We start from the raw sequence: 22,442 nt of genomic DNA on the forward strand, positions 1-22,442 counted from the left end.
CACTGAGTATACTGGTAATACTGAGGCTGCGGTCACACATAACACGGGGAATGCTGGTAATACTGAGGCTGTGGTCACACGTAACACTGAGTATACTGGTAATACTGAGGCTGCGGTCACACCTAACACGGGGAATGCTGGTAATACTGAGGCTGTGGTCACACATAACACTGAGTATACTGGTAATACTGAGGCTGTGGTCATACATAACACTGAGTATACTGGTAATACGGAGGCTGCGGTCACACATAACACGGGGTATGCTGGTAATACTGAGGCTGTGGTCACACATAACACTGAGTATACTGGTAATACTGAGGCTGCAGTCACACATAACACGGGATATGCTGGTAATACTGAGGCTGTGGTCACACGTAACACTGAGTATACTGGTAATACTGAGGCTGCGGTCACACATAACACGGGGAATGCTGGTAATACTGAGTCTGTGGTCACACGTAACACGGAGTATACTGGTAATACTGAGGCTGTGGTCACACCTAACACGGGGAATGCTGGTAATACTGAGGCTGTGGTCACACATAACACTGAGTATACTGGTAATACTGAGGCTGTGGTCACACATAACACGGGATATGCTGGTAATACTGAGGCTGTGGTCATACATAACACTGAGTATACTGGTAATACTGAGGCTGTGGTCACACGTAACACGGAGTATACTGGTAATACTGAGGCTGCGGTCACATGTAACGCGGGGAATGCTGGTAATACTGAGGCTGTGGTCACACGTAACACGGGGTATACTGGTAATACTGAGGCTGTGGTCACACGTAACACGGAGTATACTGGTAATACTGAAGCTGCGGTCACATGTAACGCGGGGTATGCTGGTAATGCTGAGGCTGTGGTCACACGTAAGGCCAGCGCCACACGTGGCGCTTTGTCTGCGCTTGCAAACGCAAATGCAGACAAAGTCGCCGCCATCTTGTCGTGGATCGCTGCTCCCCGCGGATCGCTGCTCACGGGCAGCGGCGATCCGTCGCCATGGTAGCCTCGAGTGTTCCGAATACCCGAGGCTACTTCGTTTTAACCCATGCATTACAATGTGCTAATTGCACATTGTAATGCATGGGGAGTAAAATCCACATATACTGCCATACAGTAGTATGGCAGTATATGATAGAATGAATCAGACTACCTAGGGTTAGAGTACCCTAGGGAGTCTGAAAAATAGTATAAGTAAAAATAAAAAAAAGGTTAAAAAAAAAAATTATATTAAAAAAACCTAAAAATTCTAATCACCCCCCTTTCCCTAGAACTGATATAAAAATAAATAAACCCTGATCTATCAAAATATAATAAAGTTTTTTCACTGCGTTTAATCCCGTAACGGAAAATAGCGTCCAAAGTCGAAAATTGCATTATTTTGCCATTTTGAAAAATATAAAAAAATTCATAAAAAGTGATCAAAAGGTCGCACAGTCCCAAGAATTATAGTAAAGAAAACGCCATCAAAATTTGCAAAAAATTACACTATCCACAGCTCCATACACCAAAGTATGAAAAAGTTATGGGCGCCAGAAGATGGCAAAATAAAAAAAAATATTTTGTACAGGAGGTTTTAATTTTTTTAAATGTATGAAAACATTATAAAACCTATACAAATTTGGTATCCACGTGATCGTACCGACCCAAAGAATAAAGTAGACAAGTCATTTGGGACGCAGAGTGAAAGCTGTAAAATCCAAGCCCACAAGAAAACATCGCAAATGTGGTTTTTCACCATTTTCACTGCATTTGGAATTTTTTTCCCGCTTCCCAGTACACGCCATGGAATATTAAATACTGTCACTATGAAGTGCAATTTGTTACGCAGAAAATAAGCCATAACACAGCTCTTTATGTGGAAAAATAAAAAAGTTATAGATTTTTGAAGTTGGTGAGTGAAAAATGGAAGTGAAAAAACTAAAAAAGGCCAAGTCGTTAAGGGGTTAAAGGGCACCTGTCATCAGGTCTGTGTCACTTGTCCTGTCACTACTACCTGTTGGAGCAGCTCACAAGGATCCCATCACAACCTTTATCTAGTTATTTCATACATTAATCATTATAAAATCATCTATTCTTTATCATGTAAATGAGGCTGGTCACGTGGTCAGAGGCAGTGATGTCACCCCTGTTCTCCCTCCCCTCTCCTCCCCCTGCTCATGTCTGTGTGTAATGTATAGTAAAGCATTGCTAGTGTGTGCTGCATCTGCTGACATGCTGCATCCTCCTAATATACAGGTGAGAGACACAGACATCAGCAACACATGAATCTGACATGTTCTGCTATAACATGGCTGCCTGGAGCTGCTGTATCTCTCCTATACACACACACATGCACACACAGGCTGCAGGGGGCGCCAGCACCAGCTCCAGGAAGCACATCATTATACAGGCTGTCAGTCACATGTATAGGAGTATCTCATATACACACACAGGCTGCAGGAGGCGTGGCCACCAGCACCAGGAAGCACATCATTATACAGCCTCACATCATTACACAGGCTGTCAGTCATATGTATAGGAGTATCTCATACACACAGGCTGCAGGGGGCGCCAGCACCAGGAAGCACATCATTATACAGCCTCACATCATTATACAGGCTGTCAGTCATATGTATAGGAGTATCTCATACACACACAGGCTGCAGGGGGCGCCAGCACCAGGAAGCACATCATTATACAGCCTCACATCATTATACAGGCTGTCAGTCATATGTATAGGAGTATCTCATACACACACAGGCTGCAGGAGGCACCAGCACCAGGAAGCACATCATTATACAGCCTCACATCATTACACAGGCTGTCAGTCATATGTATAGCAGTATCTCATACACACACAGGCTGCAGGGGGCGCCAGCACCAGGAAGCACATCATTATACAGCCTCACATCATTACACAGGCTGTCAGTCATATGTATAGGAGTATCTCATACACACACAGGCTGCAGGGGGCGCCAGCACCAGGAAGCACATCATTATACAGCCTCACATCATTATACAGGCTGTCAGTCATATGTATAGGAGTATCTCATACACACACAGGCTGCAGGGGGCGCCAGCACCAGGAAGCACATCATTATACAGCCTCAAATCATTATACAGGCTGTCAGTCATATGTATAGGAGTATCTCATACACACACAGGCTGCAGGGGGCGCCAGCACCAGGAAGCACATCATTATACAGGCTGTCAGTCATATGTATAGGAGTATCTCATACACACACAGGCTGCAGGAGGCGTGGCCACCAGCACCAGGAAGCACATCATTATACAGGCTGTCAGTCACATGTATAGGAGTATCTCATATACACACACAGGCTGCAGGAGGCGTGGCCACCAGCACCAGGAAGCACATCATTATACAGCCTCACATCATTACACAGGCTGTCAGTCATATGTATAGGAGTATCTCATACACACACAGGCTGCAGGGGGCGCCAGCACCAGGAAGCACATCATTATACAGCCTCACATCATTATACAGGCTGTCAGTCATATGTATAGGAGTATCTCATACACACACAGGCTGCAGGGGGCGCCAGCACCAGGAAGCACATCATTATACAGCCTCACATCATTATACAGGCTGTCAGTCATATGTATAGGAGTATCTCATACACACACAGGCTGCAGGGGGCGCCAGCACCAGGAAGCACATCATTATACAGCCTCACATCATTATACAGGCTGTCAGTCATATGTATAGGAGTATCTCATACACACACAGGCTGCAGGGGGTGCCAGCACCAGGAAGGATATCATTATACAGCCTCACATCATTACACAGGCTGTCAGTCATATGTATAGGAGTATCTCATACACACACAGGCTGCAGGGGGCGCCAGCACCAGGAAGCACATCATTATACAGCCTCACATCATTATACAGGCTGTCAGTCATGCACTGGGGGTGTGGCTATACCTCCCACTCATGAATAAGCTGGACAGCTTGAATATGCTAATGCTTCATTGGACATTTCACAGGTCATTTGCATACAGCTTTAGGACCTCATTGCTTAGGTTTACAGGCATGTAGAGGGACAATGAAGGGATAGAGGCAATGCTCTCTAATGGCAGTTTATGAAAATATATTTAGTTTAGGGGGGTTATTTTGCATGACGGGTTCTCTTTAAAGCACAGTACAATTAAAGGTACCTCCCCTTTTTCCCTAAGAATTCCACCCTCTTCCGTTGCCGCCCACCAACAATGAAATATGACAATAATATAAAATGTTGACCATTTCTGGTATCTGGTGGTGCCGCAATTGCTGATCAGGATACGGGCTGCTCGTGATCCTGCAGCGTGCCGCATTTAGTGTTGCCTGGCAACCCGGACATACATAGGTCTCAGACATAGAAAACTGGACAGCAGATAAAAAACGGGGGGAGGACCATGGCGAGGAGGGATTCCGTCGGCACCGCAGATCCCAAACGAGAACCCCTGGAACAACTAGGATCGGATGGACGCTGCGAAGATCCTCGCAGCGAGGCCGAGAAAACCCCTCAGGCGTCACAGTAGGTGGCGTTAGATCTAGGGCAAATGAGATAGGTAATGTTAGACAAACATGGAAGTACAGTCAGATAAAATCAACATTTTGAGGATATTAAAAAGGTTATTAAAGAGAATCAAGTTAAAAGATAAAACATGGACAATGGAGTAGAGTGGTAGTGGGTTAGGGTTCCTAAGCATCACCACTGTAGCATGCAATACTTGGGAATTTTATGAGACTGGCAAAACATGGAATTAGCAGTGATACATTAATTCCTTTCTTATATTGAGACCCTGAGGGTAGCAGGTTTCCAAGGAGAAAATCCAAAATGCCTCTCTATTGGCCAAGCCAATTTCTTTGTCATTGTCACAGCATACTCCCCGTCTGAAATCCCTGGATTTCACTACATATAAAGATCAGACATAATGTAAATGTCCTTTAGTTTAGAATGATGATTCTGAACCCTGCAAACAAATGCAAATAAACAAACAACAATAACTGGAAAACAGCTGATCAGGAACAGTTCAATGGTAGATAATCCAGCTCGCAGCAAGCCACTGTCCCTGGCATAGTTCTGCGTTGAATGACTGAGTCAATGTACTTGCATTGTCCCTTCTGCTTGACTTATTCCTCAACTGGTATCAAGAGGACAGCCTCAGATATAGGCCTAATGAATGTCTTAGGGACTCCTTGACGTGTGGTGGTAACTTCCACCTTACGAACCTTACCATCTTCACTAGGAAAGATTTTAGAGATGAGCCCCATGGGCTTTCCACTTTCTGGTCCTTCATCAGGACAAGATCTCCCACTTGTAAGTTCGGTTTGACCTGCTGTCACTTTCCTCGTCCTTGAAGAAGAGCCAAATACTCCTTTTTCCATCTGTTCCAGAAGCAATTGGCCAAATACTGAACATGTTTCCACTGTTTCTGATGTTACCAGATGAAAGCTCTTCAGGTGGACTAGGAACAGATCCGAGTTTCTGATTGAGGAGAGTTGCTGGAGTGAGAAGAACAGGAAATTCAGGGTCTGTAGATAAAGGAACAAGAGGTCTGGAGTTGACAATAGCGGACACCTCAGCCAGGAAGGTGGTTAAGGTTTCATGGGTGAGCCTTGAGGAGTTTAAGTCTCTGAACATGGAGTCCAATATCTTACAGGTGATGCCTATCATTCTTTCCCATTTAAAGACCCACGTACAACCAAGTAGTTTTGAACTGGCTTAGCATCTATCTGCAATTCTCGGCAGGCACCTGTAAAGTTGGTCCCACAGTCAGATCTCAGTTGCTTTACTGGTCCTCTGATGGTGTCTTAAAGCATTGATAAAACTGGAAGTCTATAACTTCAATGTGTATAGCACGTACACTCATGCATGTAAACAACACTGCCCATCATTTGCTCTCAGCGTGACCACCTCTGGTTCGGCGTGTAGACACTGCCCATGGCCCAAAAACATCCAAACCAACATAGGTAAATGGTGGCTCAGTGCTTGTCCTGTCAACTGGCAAGTTCGACATTTGCTGTTGCTGCAATTTCCCTCTTGACTTGCGACATGGAACACAGTTGTGAATTATGTGAGCAATCCGTCTTTTCACTCCTACTATCCACAGGCCTGCGGCTCCTAAAGCACCCCCCGTAAAATGTCTGCCCTGGTGCTTGACCCTTTCATGATGATGCTGTATGAGCCATGTAGTAACATGGTGATGGCCAGGAAGAATGAGAGGATTCTTTTCACACACTTCTAGCTTGGCCTTGATCAGGCGGCCACCAACCCTCAGCATACCATGATCATCAACCAATGGTTTCATGTTCATGAGTGGGCTGCTTTTTGGAATGTCCTGTCTGTCATGAAGACATTTCAGTTCATTATGAAAAGCACTCTCCTATACATTACATATCACTAACATCTCACTTAGTATGATGTCTTCTGCAGAGAGAGGCTTGCGACACATGTGCCAACCACGGCATTCAGTGCTATTGTTACTAGTATGAAAACACTGTGCAATGTGAACTAACCTTGCAATGGTGCGTACAAGTTTTAGCCATCTGAAAAAGCGCTCAAATCGGTGACAGTTCAAGCCTTGGTGATTAGGGTACTCACTTCGGTACGTATCTCAGGATCGTTGTCAGGATCTTGGAGACTGAAGACGTCTTCATCAAATGCCTTATTACTCTCCTTCAGCACAAACTCTGGACCTGTTAACCAAGAGGACTTGGCAAAGGCACTAACAGACGATGGTCTGGTGGCACAATCTGCAGGGTTGAGGTTAGATGACACATAGTGCCATTGTTCAGTGTTGGAGGATTTTCGAATCCTTTCTATAAAGGCCACAAAGTGATTTTTCATCTCAGGCTTGTTTCTTACTGTACGTTGCAAGGAGATGAATCTGGATAATGCTTGTTCCTGGTTGTTAGGAAGCCTGGTTCTTTCAGCCCGAAAGGGTAAGGGTGCAACCCAATGGTTAGATTGATCCTTGAAGCATTCACTGTCCATTATTTTGATAAACTCTTTATCTTCTATGGACGAAGCTACTCTGTTGTCATCTTGTGTTGTGCGAAACATTGATCCTCCTAAGTCTTCATAAGGTGTAAGAATGATGTCTGGTGCCTTATGGAAGTTAGAAAGATGCTCCTTTTCCTCGTAATGATGAGGACATGGCCTAAAGTGAGTTGGGCAACCATTATTGAGCACAAAGGTTTTAAAGGAGTTCACTTGAGATGGTCTAAGATTCTTATCCGAACACACATTGCCAATGATTACCCAGCCTAGATCAAGTCTTTGTGCATATGCGGCATAATCTGGGCCATTGCATTGTTGATGTACCCTATGAACTCTCAGAATGTCTCTCCCAAGCAAGAGAAGGATGTCAACATTTAAGTCCATAGGATGGATCTCTTTAGCCAGGTGTCTCAAGTGGGAATGATGATAAGCAGCTTCAGGAGTAGGAATTTCCTCTCTGTCATCAGGTATCTGGTCACATTCAATTAACGTTGGTAGGGATATGTGGATATTCCTGTTAATTGGAGAAATAATGTATCCAGTGGCTCTTCTGCCGAGGGTCTCTACTCGTCCAGAACAAGTGTTAAGGGTGTATGGAATTGCTTCTCCCTTTATACCGAAGATCTCAAAGAACTTGGGTTTTGCTAGAGACCTGTTGCATTGTTCGTCTATTATGGCATACATCCTGATGGCCCTTTCAGGTTGCCCTTCTGGGTAGACACTCACCAGACACACTTTGGCACAGCACTTGGAACCATTTTCCTTGCCACATACTTCCATGCAGGAGGAGGAGACAGTGGTGGTAGCTGAAACTTGAGCTGGTGGCTCCCCACCATGCACTGTGACTGCCTTAGATGCTGCTTGAATTTGTGGGATGTCAGGAGATGGGGTAGGATGCATGGCTACAACATGTTTGTCACTACCGCATTCAGTACACTTGATGACAGCGTTACAGTCTTTAGCGAAATGGTTTGAAGAAGCATAACACTTGTAACACACTCCTAGTTCCTTGAGCATGTCTCTGCGTTCTTGCAAAGTCTTTGCCCTAAGCCCACGACATTCTTTCAGTGGATGAGGTCTTTTGTGTATGGGGCACATACGGGTAGGGTCTTTGTCTTTATGGACAGGAGCGTCATGTCTAGTGTTGTAGGATTCAGTCAGTGGTACATCTGTCTTTCCAACAGACACTGTTCCTCTTAAGTCTTTATGTTTGCTTGTTTGGTTAGCATGAATCCTGTGCAGAGAATGCGCCGCTGGATCGCGAATGGGCCGGGTAAGTAAATGTGCCCCATTGTGTTGTCTTTTGTACCTGGATCCCAGATCTGCCCATTTTTCTTGCATGCCATATGGTAGCTTGGACACTATTGGGTTAACACCATGAGCCTATCAAGGTAACTCAGTCCTGACAGACGTGGATCTGTTTTGGCTAACTCCAATTCCTTTAATAGGTTGCTTAGGTCTTGAAACTTGCGGTTGTCCTTGTTGGTGATCTTTGGGAAGATATGAAGTCTCTTAAATAAGGCACTTTCTATGGCTTCAGAACTGCCATAAGTTTGCTCAAGTCTTTCCCATGCTGCAGCAAGACCTTCCTGTGACTGGCCCGCATGAACTGCTCTCAATGTCTTTACACGTTCTGCAGAATCTGGGCCTAGCCAGTTAACTAGCAAGTCGAGCTCTTCCTTGGCAGTGAGGTTAATATCATTGATTACTGCTTCAAAGGTGGATTTCCAGGCTCTATAGTTTTCAGCATGGTCGTCAAACTTTGAAAGGCTAATGTTTATCAGTTCTCTGCGCATCCTATATCTGGCGAAGTCTGACATATCTGATCTCCCACCTTGTGTCACCATATTACCTTGCAATATCCCTGGAGGATGTAGACTCTCTGCCATATGGGGCTGAGATGAATCAGGATGAAATGAGGTAGCATAAGGGTTAAGTGGCACTTTAGTCTCAGGATGATCCACTCGCGTGATGCTAGAAATTACCTTGTTCTGGGTAGCTGGCGTCATCTTTACAGGCATGGCCGTGTGGTAGGTTTGAAATTGTGCTGGAGATGATTGTTTTAGCACATAGTTGGCAGTGCGGTCATCTGGGTCTTCCACTTCTTCAGGAATGGAGCAGTCATGGTCAGTAACTTGGACTAATGCTTGCTCAAGAACCTTTAACTTGGCTAAGGCGGCTGCTTCCTCCTTTTCCATTTGGAGAATTTTCAGTTGGGCTTCTGTCTCCGCTTGTCTTTTCACCATTTCTGCTTCTTTCTTGGCAAATGAACTTCTGACACTAGCTTCCTCTGCATCAGCACGGATTTCTATAAGCTTGTCGTGTAATGCAGACCTACTGGAGCGGGAGGTTCTGGGAGATGATCGTGTTTGTTTGGTTGAAGTGGACCGGTGAGATCTTACTTCTTGCAAGTGTGCAATGCAAAGTTCTGCCTTATTTTTGGCATCTTTTACTATGGTCTCCTGTGTAGGAAGTAAAGTCTCTCTCTTGGCTAGCTCTGCTGTGGCATCATCAAATTCGGTATTACTCAGGAATGTGATGTACTTTGCAGACAGCCGCTGGTAGCGATCATAGGCGGTAGATAAGCGATTTAATGTTGTGCCTAATTTGGCTAATTTGACATAGCATGAGATGGCTGCTACACAGTGTTCAATTCTTTGCCATAAATCATCAAGATTATCACCGAACTCTTCCTTAATTACTTCAAAGTTCTCTCACATTTAGATCGTACGATTTGTTCTTCCTGGAACACAAACTCTGTATCTTGCAAATCTGTGGGTCTGGTAACAGGGTGCACTTTGCTAGGTGCAGTGACAGAGGATTTTATAGAGCTTTTTGTAGACATGTTAATCCTGGTCAATGTGGTACTGTCTCTTTAAGATGGGGTTCCAGCTAGTTCACAATGGTGAGGAAGCCACGTGCTGCTAAGATGGTGGGCAGCTGTATGCTTGCTTGCAGACTATGGGGCAGATTTATCAGGTCTCTGAAAGTCCGAATATTTCCAATTGCCCATGGCAACCAATCACAGCTCCCCTTTAAAATATTCATGAGCACTGGTCAAATGAAAGCTGAGCTGTGATTGGTTGCCATGGGCAACTGGAAATATTCTGACTTTCAGACTGCTTGATAAATCTGCCCCTATGTGTGGATCTTGCAGGAACTGCAGATTCAGCTGTGTTTTGACTATTCTGCCACAGATATACGTTGGAGAAGACCCTGATAGGTTGTGAGTGCAGTCTCCGTATAAACTAGATGGTAGATAGTAGAACTCACTGACATTCATTCCACAGCGTTGCCATTTGCATGAAGGAAGGATGAAATGGATGTGCTTTAGGTTCAGTTTAATTGTCTTTGCCTTAGTAATGACATGCCATGCGGTCAAAACACATTGCTACTGCACAGTGAACATGAACATGTCTGCTACAGTCACAAATGGAGGACAGCATGAAGAAGGAGGAAGTGATGTCACAGAAAGAGGAGGAGAAACTGGGTAACAGTGCATGATGGGATAGCTAGCTTAAAGATACAGCAAGCAAATTATCAAACAATAAAAACTTTGACCACTAGGTGGCAGCATGCATAACATGAGTATGAACATATCATTGCAGACTGAATGTACAATACAAGACCAATGACAACATGGGCAATATGACAGGCTGTCACAGCATAAATTTAACTCTTTGAGTACCCTGTCACCAATACACATAAACCCCAATTACCTTGCCATGTCATACTAAAACACAGCATTGTTTGAAGACCAAACCGCGCTCCCTATGCATATTCGAGCATGGCACAACGTTCTAAAACACCCTACAGGCTCTCTGCAGCCAGGTAATACCTGTTTTTTAACGTGATTCGACATGATTCGAGTCAAAAATAATTTTTTTGGAAAATTCGCCAAACCTGGTCGAATCGAATTTTGAAAAATTCGCCCATCTCTATCACCAGGATTGTGGTTCTAGGTGTCACAGAACCAGAAATATTCACTGTTATAAAGACAATCAGGAGTGGGAGCTGTATCTGTAATTGACACTGGCAATTGAAATGTAAATTAAATGAAATTAAATGTAAATTTAACAGTGAATATTTCCTGTTCTCTGGCACCTAGAAGCACAGTCCTCCTCTTTCAGATAACAACAGAAATTTGGTTTTAGATGCCATAGATCAAAATTTATGGCACTTTGGCCGCATTTACACGACTGTACAGTCACTAGCTTGCGGCTGTACATACATTCCCCATAGACCGACAATGGCTGCATGGAGCGATACGGTGTTACCACATGCACCGTACTGCTCTGTACACGGGGAAAAGATTGGACCTATCTTTCCCCGTGTTATGGGCCATGCGCCGTGGATTGCTATGGAGAGCGATTCATCACGGCTGACGTATACCCGCCAGGCCGTAGCCAATGCGAGCATTTGTCAGTGTGCATGTGGCCTTATAGTGTGTGAAATACTGATCTTGGCTACTGAAGAGTCACTTGGAAGTGAAAGGGTTAAACAGTTACAAGACTAGTCATAAAATATGTGATTTTATTTTTTTGCCCTACAAACTACATTATTTATGTCACAAAAGTTGCGGTGATGTACACTTGAATAGGATTGGCAATCCAACAACTAGCTCTTGTATTGGTTAGTTCATTCCTGTTCACAATGTGAACAAGCAGCACCATAGTTCTCATCTTTTGTTACTTATTGTAGTTTTATCCAAAATTACATCCTCTTATAGACAGACCATTACAGTCCCTGGACTGCACCAAATATAAAGCACCACTAGATGGCTACAGAGCTTTTTTGACCAAACAGTAGTCTCTTTATTAACAAAACATTAAAAATAACATTGTGCAAGGTTTTATACACATAAAACGCAAAACAATATTTTGGGATTGCCAATATACATTTAAATGAGAAAATATGAAGGATGGGCACAAACAAAGAAAGAAAGAAAATTAAAAATATGCTAGGGTAACCGGGATGGGTTCAGCTTGTGAAACTGTATTTATATTGCTTTTTCAGCCTAATTTGAACATCAAAAGATAGACTTTTTAAATATATCTATTGCACTTATTCCTGTAGTATAGATATTAGAGATGAGTGAATCGATTCTAACTAAGAGGAATTCGATACGAATTTCACTAAAAATTCAATTCGTCACGAAGCCGTAGTTTACGCTGATTCGCGGGAACAAAGTTTTTTTTTTCCCTCTTTTTTCAGCTAAATGGGCGCGAGCACAACGTGTTACATGGGCAGAGAACTCTGGGAAGGAGAAAGGAACACCCCCGATGACATCTGCAGACCTGTAAGCCAATCAGCGACCAGCAGGCTTATGTGATGTCACACAGACTCACAGCCCTATTAAACTGTCGGCCATTTGCAATCCCGACATTTTACACTTGATTTGCTGTCTGTAGCGTCCAGCTGCTGCTACTGTACTGTGCAGTAGCGATTCCTGCTGCAATCCCTGGATGTTCCTTAAGGGGGATCTGTATACCCCAAATAGCAGTTCTATTTAGTGACAAAATCGAATAGGAAGAAATCTGTTTCACATTTATGCATCTGCAGTGGTGGGATGTCAGTTGTGGGGTATCTGTATAACGCACATTGCCATACCTTTTTGTGGCTATAGTTTAGAGCCAGATTTACGTGTGAAATCCACATAGTTTATACAGTAATTTTCCCTGAAATTACAGTGTCAGTTGTGGGGTATCTGTATAACGCACATTGCCATACCTGTTTGTGGCTATAGTTTAGAGCCAGATTTACGTGTCAAATCCGCGTAGTTTATAAACCACTATGTCAGGCAGGAAGGTGGCAGGTCGAGCAGGCAGAGGTCGCAGCACAGTAAGGGGACGTCGCAGCAGGGGTCACTCTGCGAGGCCAGAACTGCCGTTGTCATCTAGCGGCAGTGTGTTGATCAACAACCCAAAACTTGTTGAATGGTTGACTAAGTCATCCAATTCCTCAAATATAACATCTGACAACCCCAGACAAGAGTCCGTGGGGTCCTCTGATCCAACAATTAGTTGGCATGGCCCAGGTGCAGGTCAGCGGCCCTCACCTGTCCTCAACCAGGCTCTGTCCTGTTCCTTTCCCGCAGCCAGAGAGCTACTATGTGGTCTGGGCTCAGCGCCACTATTCAGTGAGGACAAGTGTTTGAGGACAGTCAGCAGCTGCTTGGCAGCGAAGAGGTGGGGCAGACTTCCACTGCTACCTGCAGTAGGCAGGCTGTGCATACTGACACCGGTGAGGAGAGTAGGAGTGACCGGGAAACGCAAATTGACGATGATGTAGCCGATCGCACTTGGGAGCTGGGTGTAGCAGGGGATTCATCATCGTCGGGCGAAGAGAGTGTCAGGGATGTGGAGAAGGCAGCAAGTCGCTACTGTGGCCGTGAGTCAGCAGGGTGGCAGCAGCGTGAGGACTGGAGCCAAACGTCCGCGGGGTACAAATCCCGATTCGCAGGTCCAAGTAAGCAGTGGCACAGGGGCTCAGCGAGGCAGCAGCGGTAGTAGTCGCTCAGTGCAGAGTGTTGGCGGTAAAATTACCACCTCGGTGGTGTGGCAGTTTTTTGTAAAGACACCAGAGGAGCCATGCGTCAACACATGCAGCATTACCATCCAATGGCCTGGGAGAAACGTGGAACAGATGTGGAGGTCCATCCTGCCACCGCAGCAACAGCAGCAGCAGAACCTAGTGGCACACATGCCATTTCAGCCAGTCAAGGCTCCAGCACCTCTACCGAAGGGAGTTGCTTGTCTTTGACATCATCTCCCGCTCCAGATGCTCCTGCTCCTCACTACACATGGCGCCAGCAGTTGTTGAAAGAAGCAATTACAAATAGGCAACTTTATGCAACCAGCCATCCTAAGGTGCAGAAGCTGACCGTGCTCTTGTCAAAGTTGTTGGTACTGCAGTCCTTTCCTTTCCAAGTCGTAGACTCTGCACCCTTCAGAGAACTAATGGCTTGTGCCGAACCGAGGTGGAGAGTTCCAAGACACCATTTTTTTTCCAAAAAGTCACTGCTAGACCTTCACCAATATGTACAACAGAAGGTGGGCCAGTCCTTGAGCTTATCAGTTTCTTCCAAGGTGCGCGGCAGCGCGGATGTGTGGAGCTGTAACTACGGTCAGGGCCATTACATGTCCTTTACAGCCCACTGGGTGAATGTGCCTCCCGCCCAGCCACACCAACAACTTCCACAAGAGACGGCGCTTTATCCTCCACGTTGTCAAACTGCACCAGTGTCCGCCTCCTCCTCCTCCTTCTCCACCACCACCTCAGCCTCCACAAGTGCTGCTCCATCATACCACATGTGCAGGGCACAGTGGTGTCATGCAGTTCTACACCTGGTTTGCCTGGGCGAACGATGTCACACAGGGGAGGAACTGCTCCGCATCATGCAACAAGAAATCAATGTGTGGCTTTCTCTGCAACGACTAAAAATCGGAACCATGGTGACAGACAATGGGAGGAACATGGTGTCCGCGCTGCACCGAGGAGGGATGGTCCATGCGCCCTGCATGGCACACGTGTTCAATTTGGTTGTCGACAAGTTCCTGAACATAGTCTAATATGCGAAGTTTCCACCCGTTGGAATTCCAGCCTCCATATGTTAGACCGTCTGTATGAACAGAGAACAGCCATTAATGATTTTTTGATGATGCAAGTGGACCGGAGTACTCGCCTGTGTAACTTTGATGTCAGCCACTAGCAGCTCATGCATAACACCTGCCGTTTGCTCGGGCCCTTTGAAGAGGCCACGTTATTTGTCAGTCGCCAGGACTGCGGGATGAATAACATCATTCCAATGTTTCATGTCCTGGAACTCATGCTGCAAAATCTGTCTGGTCAGGGCACTGGAGAAGTGGAGACAAGATCTCATGGCCACATGAGTCCGGTGGGGGCTGAACTGGAGGAGGAGGAGGACATTGGAGCACAAGGAGAGTCTGGGGAAATCAGTGGTTTTTCCACTCAGGTGACAAGAGAGGAGGAGCAGGAGCATCCGGAGGAGGTAAAAGACGAGGCAGATAACCCAGAAGCACCGTGGCAGTATACTGTGGAGATGGAGGCCGGGAGTCCCTCAGAGTCACTTGCGCAGATGGCCCGCAGCATGCTGCTTTGCCTAACTAGTGACAGCTGAATAGTCAACATCCGGCATAGGGATGAGTTTTGGCTCTCCACCCTCTTGGACCCTCGCTACCAGTCAAAAATGGGTGACTTTTTTCCAGCTGCCGAGAGGGAGGAACAACTGGCATACTATAGAGAAATACTGTGCACACAGTTGGCCGCTGCCTATGTGTGCCATTGTCCATCCTCTGTCAGGTCTAACCGGGGGATTCTTGGCAGTCATCGCTCACGTACTACTGCCACGGCTGCTGTGGGGAGCTGGGGGGTAGGAGCAGTAGCAGCTCCATCAGCAGCAGCTTAAATCTGGCCATTGTTACCCCAAGGAGAACCCGCTTGTCCACCCGTAATGTGGAGAAACTGACCTTTGTCAAAATGAATTAGGCTTGGATCGGCCAGGATTTCAACTCGCCAATGCCTTATGCATCAGATTAGATGAGCCATGATGCCTCCCCCAAACGTTGAGAAACGAGTCTGGGTTCTAACTACCTGCCTCAGCCACTATTCTGATGCTGTCACCCACCTGATGCCACACATCTGCTGCCAGTTGCTCCATCTGCCTTCTACCATCTTTACCAGGGACTGGAATTGTCCGCAACCTCGACAATATATCATTGTGCCACTCTGTGGGCTCCTGCTGCTGTTACTGACGCCACCTCCACACTATATCATTGTGCCACTCTGTGGGCCCTGCTGCGGCTACTGACCCTACCTCCACACTATATCATTGTGCCACTCTGTGGGCTCCTGCTGCTGCAACTGACACCACCTCCCCATTATATCATTGTACCATTCTGTGGCCTACCATGTTTCCGCCACCTCCACACCTCTGACCTCCTCCTCCTCCTGCTGCTGCTGCTGTCACCTTTGCAGTTCTTTTTTGGCAAAGACCTGATATTTTCAGGAAAACTGTAATGCAAAATGCATGTAGCGTCTCTAATCTTCAAATTAAAATGAAACATTTCAACTTCCAATTCATATCAAACTTCATCATTGGACCACAATGTGGCCTCCTCTGCTGTGGACTCCTGCTGCTGCTGCTTCTGCTGCCTCCACACTATATCATTGTGCCACTCTGTGGCTTTCCCTGTTGCTGCCACCATGTTGCTGCCACCTGTGAGCTCCTGCTGCCGCCACCTCCACACTCTATCATTGTGCCACTTTGTGGTCTCTTCCTGCTGCTGCTGCCGCCACCACCTCCATACTCTGTCATTGGCCTACTCATGCTGCTGCCGCCACCTCCACACTCTGTCACTGTGCCACTCTGCAGCCTACTCATGCTGCTGCCAACTGACCGCTGTCTCCCTGGAACACCCTGTGATTTCCATAATGCTGTTTTCACCCTCCATCAAAATGAAAGGCAAAATGATCAGTGACAATGCAGAATTACTGGCGACACTCTCTGCACTCTTTTGGGGGGGTTCTACATGTATCCACATTTAACAGTACAGGTTCTGTACTCACAAAACTGGTTTTAACCCTTAGGCGCACCAGGACGTTATAATACGTGATATAGAGCCGGCACCAGAAGCAGCGGCGTGTAAGGGTGTGTAAGCAGCGGCGTGTAAGGCTCAAGCATGACCGCGGCGTGTAAGGGTGTTCCTGCTACGGATTGGATCCCCCGTGCCGCTTACCGGGGGATCCGATCCACTTCTGGGCAGCCCCGAGGACTGCCAAGTGCAGGGCCGGTTCTAGACAAAGTGGGGCCCTGGGCAAAACTAAAATCGTGGCCCCAAAATGAAACTATGTTATGAGCAGTCACAGTCAGTAAGAGGCTCCTTTAATATGGTAAAACAAACTGTAATATGGGAGAATTTTATAGGAGATAGAGAGATGATAGGGGGATTGATGGGCAGCACGGTGCCTCAGTGGTTAGCACTACAGCCTTGCAGTGCTGGTCAACATCTGCAAAGAGTTTGTATGTTCTCTCTGTGTTTGCGTGGGTTTCCTCCGGGTCCTCCGGTTTCCTCCCACACTCCAAAAAATTACTGGTAGGTTGAATAGATTGTGAGCCCCATTGGGACTGGGACTGATCCAGCAAGCACAGTGCGGTGCTGCGTAATCTGTGTGCACTATATAAATAAAGGATTTATTATACAGGAGATGGATAAATAAAAGATTGATTGAAAAATAGATAGAGAAAAAGCGAGATATATAAATGGTCAGATTAATGGAGACAGATAATTAGACCCAATAAACCACATATTTTCAGCAAGCAGACACTTGCCCCATTTTCAAAATTGTATTAAAGAGTTTATAGACAGAGGCACCTTCGTGCAATTTTGATTCAAGTTGCAAAATTTTATAAAAAATACTTAAAATTTGACTTTGATGGCAAAAAATGTGCTCCAAACAGAAAATATTTACCTTCAAATCTCCTAAATGTAATAGATGGACATGTGTAGAGTTCACAAATGCCTCATATTGATATGTTCACATAAATAAATCCACATAATATTACTAACACTGTAATAACTAGATATCTGCTTTTCAGCTACAAATTTTAAGATAGTCACAACCTGCAAAATATAGCAATAAAACAGAATAAAAAGTAAATGCACCATAAAACCTATAGAATAGAAAGCAGACATCCAGGCGATGCATTTGGCAATTAACATTCAAAATTTCCTCTAATATCTGTACAAATCCAGATACTTATATAAAGAAAATATACTTTCCTAAACCAGTAAGATGTGAGGAGATCATACAGTCCCCACATGTGGATATTCACCAAAATATGCAGCAAGGGAACGTTAAATCCACAGGGGACACCAAACAATTTTTGCAGAAAACTGCACTGAGCATCACACAGTCTGCTCCTTACACAATTGTCACCCAAATAAATAACTATATATCCTTAAACCAAGCTAATGATATACAAAAGTCACTATTAGACGTGGCCATTGTATTAGCTGCACAATAACAGAACCCTCCACGCTTTATAAGAATATGAGTGAGAGCGTCATAACATCGGTGTAACTAATGGAGGATGGTGTGAAGTAAAAACTTCCAGCAACCGCGCAACCACAACCAGGCTTGGCGCAGCTGTCAGACTAGGTAGGTGGTGGCGAACTCACCCTGCGACGTCCATGTGGGCCAAGTCCCTGCCTAAACCCACTATCAGGAACCTAACTGACGTTCCTTGAGTGATCCTACAAAGTGACAGGAAAACCTACTTTGTCTGGCAGCTGCTGGATGGTGGAGCGAACAGGTAACCGGAATAGAGATATAGGTCAGTGCAACACCCTCGCCGATGCAAGGCAGAGCTGTGTTTGCGAATATGTCCCATCATGTAGCTTGCAGCCTGTGTAGGATCTGATCGGCCCCACAGCATGTCACTACATAGTCCCTAGACAAAACAGGGGAAAACTGCATTGGTAGAATCTGCCTGGTAAGGCAGGAGTTAAGTGTTTTGTGTGATGTCATATGTGTCAGCCAATCACATGTGTTACACTCTGTTTCTGTGAGCTGAGATGTAATTGGAGGAGTAGCCACCACCTGACCAGTGGGAGTAACAAAACCCCTGGTCAGGAAAGTTCTAGAGAGCAGTCAGTCAGACCCAGGAGTCTGCAGATGCAGACTGGAGTTAATCCAGTACAGACTCTGAGGAGTCTGTGCTGCCAGCACACCAGACGAGAGCAGGTGAGCCCAGCTCCCTGCCTGGAAGATGGAGCTAATAGCTAGTTAGCAAGAGGAAAGGGGTATCATCCTACCTTTAAGGGTGATACCTGAAGCAATCCAGGATAAAGCTGAAGCATCCTACTAGGACACAGCTACCTCCCAGCCTGCCCTCTACATCCAGGCTGGTGATCTACATCCTGTGGCTCCCTCCAACTACATCTCCAGCATTCCACCATCCTGTTAAGGCACGTTGCTACGGTTCCTGTCGGTTCCAATAAAGAACTGTAAGTTATTTTTGTTCAACGTCTGCCTCCGTCTGGTCCCTACTACTCCGGCTGTCACCATCACGGGCACCCTGTCCACCACACAGAGACTCATATTCCAGACCCCAAAGGGTTGCCCCAGGGAGAACCGCTATAGCAGCCTCTCCCTCATCATTTCTTGCAACACCACCTGCTGGAGACCTGCCAGGCTGTAGGACAGCCCTCCGGGTCCCCATACCAAGCACCGTGACACTAGCGTGCCTAGGCCGCAACCGCCAGCCACTCAGGTACTGCGGGCCCCGGTTGACTCCAGGCCCCAAGAAAAGGCTAAGCCCCGGTGGGGGATGTTGTTCACACTGGTAACAGAAACCGACACTAGACAGACAGGAAGGTGGGATCACACTAGGAGATAAACGATACTGAGGGACAAACCACAGATACAGACAGACAAGCAAACAAACCGGGTCAAAACCAAGATGGTGGCAAAGGTACAGATTCGTATAGCAAATAGAATGGTCAGTAGGCAAAGCAGAAGTCAGTACACAGAATAGCAAGAAACGCAATGGCAAGAGCACTAAATACACTGATAGACTGCACTAACCAGCACCAAATGAAGGGGCTGAGCAGAATATAAGGCAGAAATGGACACCGCCCCCAGCACTGACTGGCTCAGCCGTCCATCACTCAAACCACAGCTGCAGGCAAACAATTACAGAGACACACTCAGCTTTCCCAAGGATCAGAAATGGAGCTGTCAATCACAGGCAGCTCTGGGTGTGGTTTTCCAGCAAGAATCCTGAAACCTGAGTCCTGACAACATTTGAGTGTTTTTGGTGTTACATATGGCTTTATGGACATGTTCTAGGTTGCGGTAATAAGAGAGAAAGTGTGTTCTTAGATAGTTCTGGATAGAGAACATGAATATTAGTTGATATTATTCCTTATCAAAATGTAATAAGATATCAAGTGAATATTTCCATTATCTGTGAGGTGCAGCAGCTCCTGTGTGCAGCAAATTCTCCCTGTAGCCCGATGGCTAAGAATCTGGAGGGGGGGGGGGGGACAATTCAGGGGGCTGTATCTCTGGCCCTGTGACACATAGAACCTCACTTCTTTTTTTCTATGTAAGAAGAGAGTCTCCTTTTTTATATGAATCTAAATTTGTGTTTCCAAGTGTCAGGAAAATGGAGCTATTAACTGTTAAACTGCTGTCGGAAGTGATTTTTATACATATATACAGGTATATACATATACCTGATATTCTCACTTTAAACCTGAATATCTCCGGATCCATGGAACCTAGAAACAAAATTCAAGATTCATTTGAAAGAAGAGATTCTACCCTTTCACGGGGCAATTGCCCACTTTGCCTACCCATAGCGCTGGGCCTGGCCGAGTTTCCCGGGGCTGCCCGATCTTCTGAGTAGTCAGACCCCTTCCGGGGTTGCTCAGAGCAACGCTGATTCAAGTTCAAGTATGGAAAAGTAAAAACATGTAAAAACACAAAAGTTTACACATTAGAAGAAATAAAAAATAAATACATAAAAATATAAGCCCCTAAAATGTTACTTTCCCATAAAAACACTTAAAATTTAAACCTTTAAAAAAAAGCTCTAAAAAGTGATAAAAAAAAAATTCCGCACTCTAAAATAAGCCCAATAAAAAGAACAACTCTTCTTGCAAAAAAAGAAGCCCCTAACCAGATTTGTCAGCCGAAAAATAAAAAGTTATGCATATGAAAACATGGTGATGCTAAAATGTACAAGATTTTCTCCAAATTAGTTTTTATTCAGTACAATTGAATAAAATACACAAAACCCTTTTTTCATTTAATCCATTGCAAATGTTTAATTTTCCACCCAAAATGAATGTATTGTCAAAAAATATTACAATTTGTAGACTGCACCTCCATTTTGTTTTAACCCCTATAAAACACCTAAAGGGTTAACAAACTTCTTAAAAGTGTTTTTTCATATGTTGAGGGGTGTAGTTTCCATAATGGGGTAATTTATGAGTCTAGCTATTATTTAGGCCTCTCACAGTCAATTAGAAGTTGAGCAGGTCCATTTGAAAAATGGCTCCAAATTCTGAGCCTCATAACATTGTAGTAAAATATGTGGAATCTTAAAAAACCATCCAACATGAAGCAGAGACCCGGGAAATGTAAGTTATGAATTTATTTGGGTGCTATGACTATCTGCATCAAAAGTAGAGAATTTAGAACGTTGAAAATAAAGAATTTATCCAAATTTTTGCCAAATTTAGATTTTTTTACAGTGCCATATACAAATGTACAGCATATATACACACCATATACAGATACAGCATATATATGTCACAATACTGTATGTTATATACATAATATGCTGCACAACATGTATATAATGGTGCACACCCTCCACTCTTTAGTGTCAGGTTGGTTAATGGGGCGCTCTGACACTACGGGCCCCATAGCAACTGCTATGGCTGCTACCACTGTAGTTATGCCCCCACTTATATATGAATACAGACTCATCCTCCTATATATTTTTAAAGAAAATTATTCTTATCATCTGTTTCCCATCTATTTTGATGCATTGTGTATGTTTAAAGGAAATCAACCACAAAAACATTAAAAAAAACCTTTTAATACTCACATCCGCTTCTCCTGATGTTGATCCCGGCGCACCGGGATCACCTAGAAAAGAAAGTATGTCCGGCACTCCAGGCTGCTAATTATCCACGTCCCCGCACCTCCCTCTCGCATGCTCCCGTTGTGGGAGAGTGAGGTGGCGAGGGCGTGCATTATGAGGGGTTTTTTAAATGTTTTTGTCTTTTACCTAAATAATAGTTCTTTGTGAGATACTTTTAACAAATATATGCATATTTTATAGGGGTTAAAGGGGTATTCCTATTTTGGGAAATTAATGTTGTTGTAATGTTGTATTGTAAAAAGTTAGACAATTTACTTTACTTTATTTACCACTATAACTTTCTGTATCAAGTACTAAAGGCTTTCTAGATCTCTGTTTACTGTCCTTCTATAGAAAGCTTATATGTTTGACCATGGTCACACAGGTGCAGGGCTCGTTATAACACACAGCTATGATTACTCTGTGTGATACTAACGAGTTGTGCACCTGTGTGACCATGGTCAGATTCTGTCTACTGGTAGTAAACATAGCAAGCAGAGATCCGGAAAACAGCGAGGAATCGAAATAGAAAGTATATTGCAATATTATATAACTTTTTAATATGCAAACAATAACATTAATTTGCTGAAATGAAAACACCCCTTCAATTGTGATTATATTAAGTGTTACTGTACTAATATGGCAGCTCGCATCAATGCACGCTATTCAACAAATACTAGTAATTTTATATTTAGTAATTGAGAATTTTTTATATAATTTATTATGCATTTGTATATGAACTTATTGTCATTATGCCTATTGTACTTG

At 44.7% G+C, this 22,442-nt stretch overlaps 1 protein-coding gene across 1 annotated transcript in view; it reads right to left on the bottom strand.

Annotated features, from left to right (window-relative positions):
• The window catches only part of LOC140076016 (protein mono-ADP-ribosyltransferase PARP15-like), a 73,689-nt gene extending 51,654 nt beyond the window's left edge, over positions 1 to 22,035 (bottom strand). Inside the window, exon 1 of the mRNA XM_072122547.1 lies at positions 21,639 to 22,035. The gene's annotated coding sequence lies outside the window, so the exon portion shown is untranslated. The remainder of the gene's footprint in view (positions 1 to 21,638) is intronic.
• Between the last annotated feature and the right edge of the window lie 407 nt (positions 22,036 to 22,442).

Source organism: Engystomops pustulosus, chromosome 8 (assembly GCF_040894005.1).
Source record: "Engystomops pustulosus chromosome 8, aEngPut4.maternal, whole genome shotgun sequence".
Taxonomy (NCBI): Eukaryota; Metazoa; Chordata; class Amphibia; order Anura; family Leptodactylidae; genus Engystomops; species Engystomops pustulosus.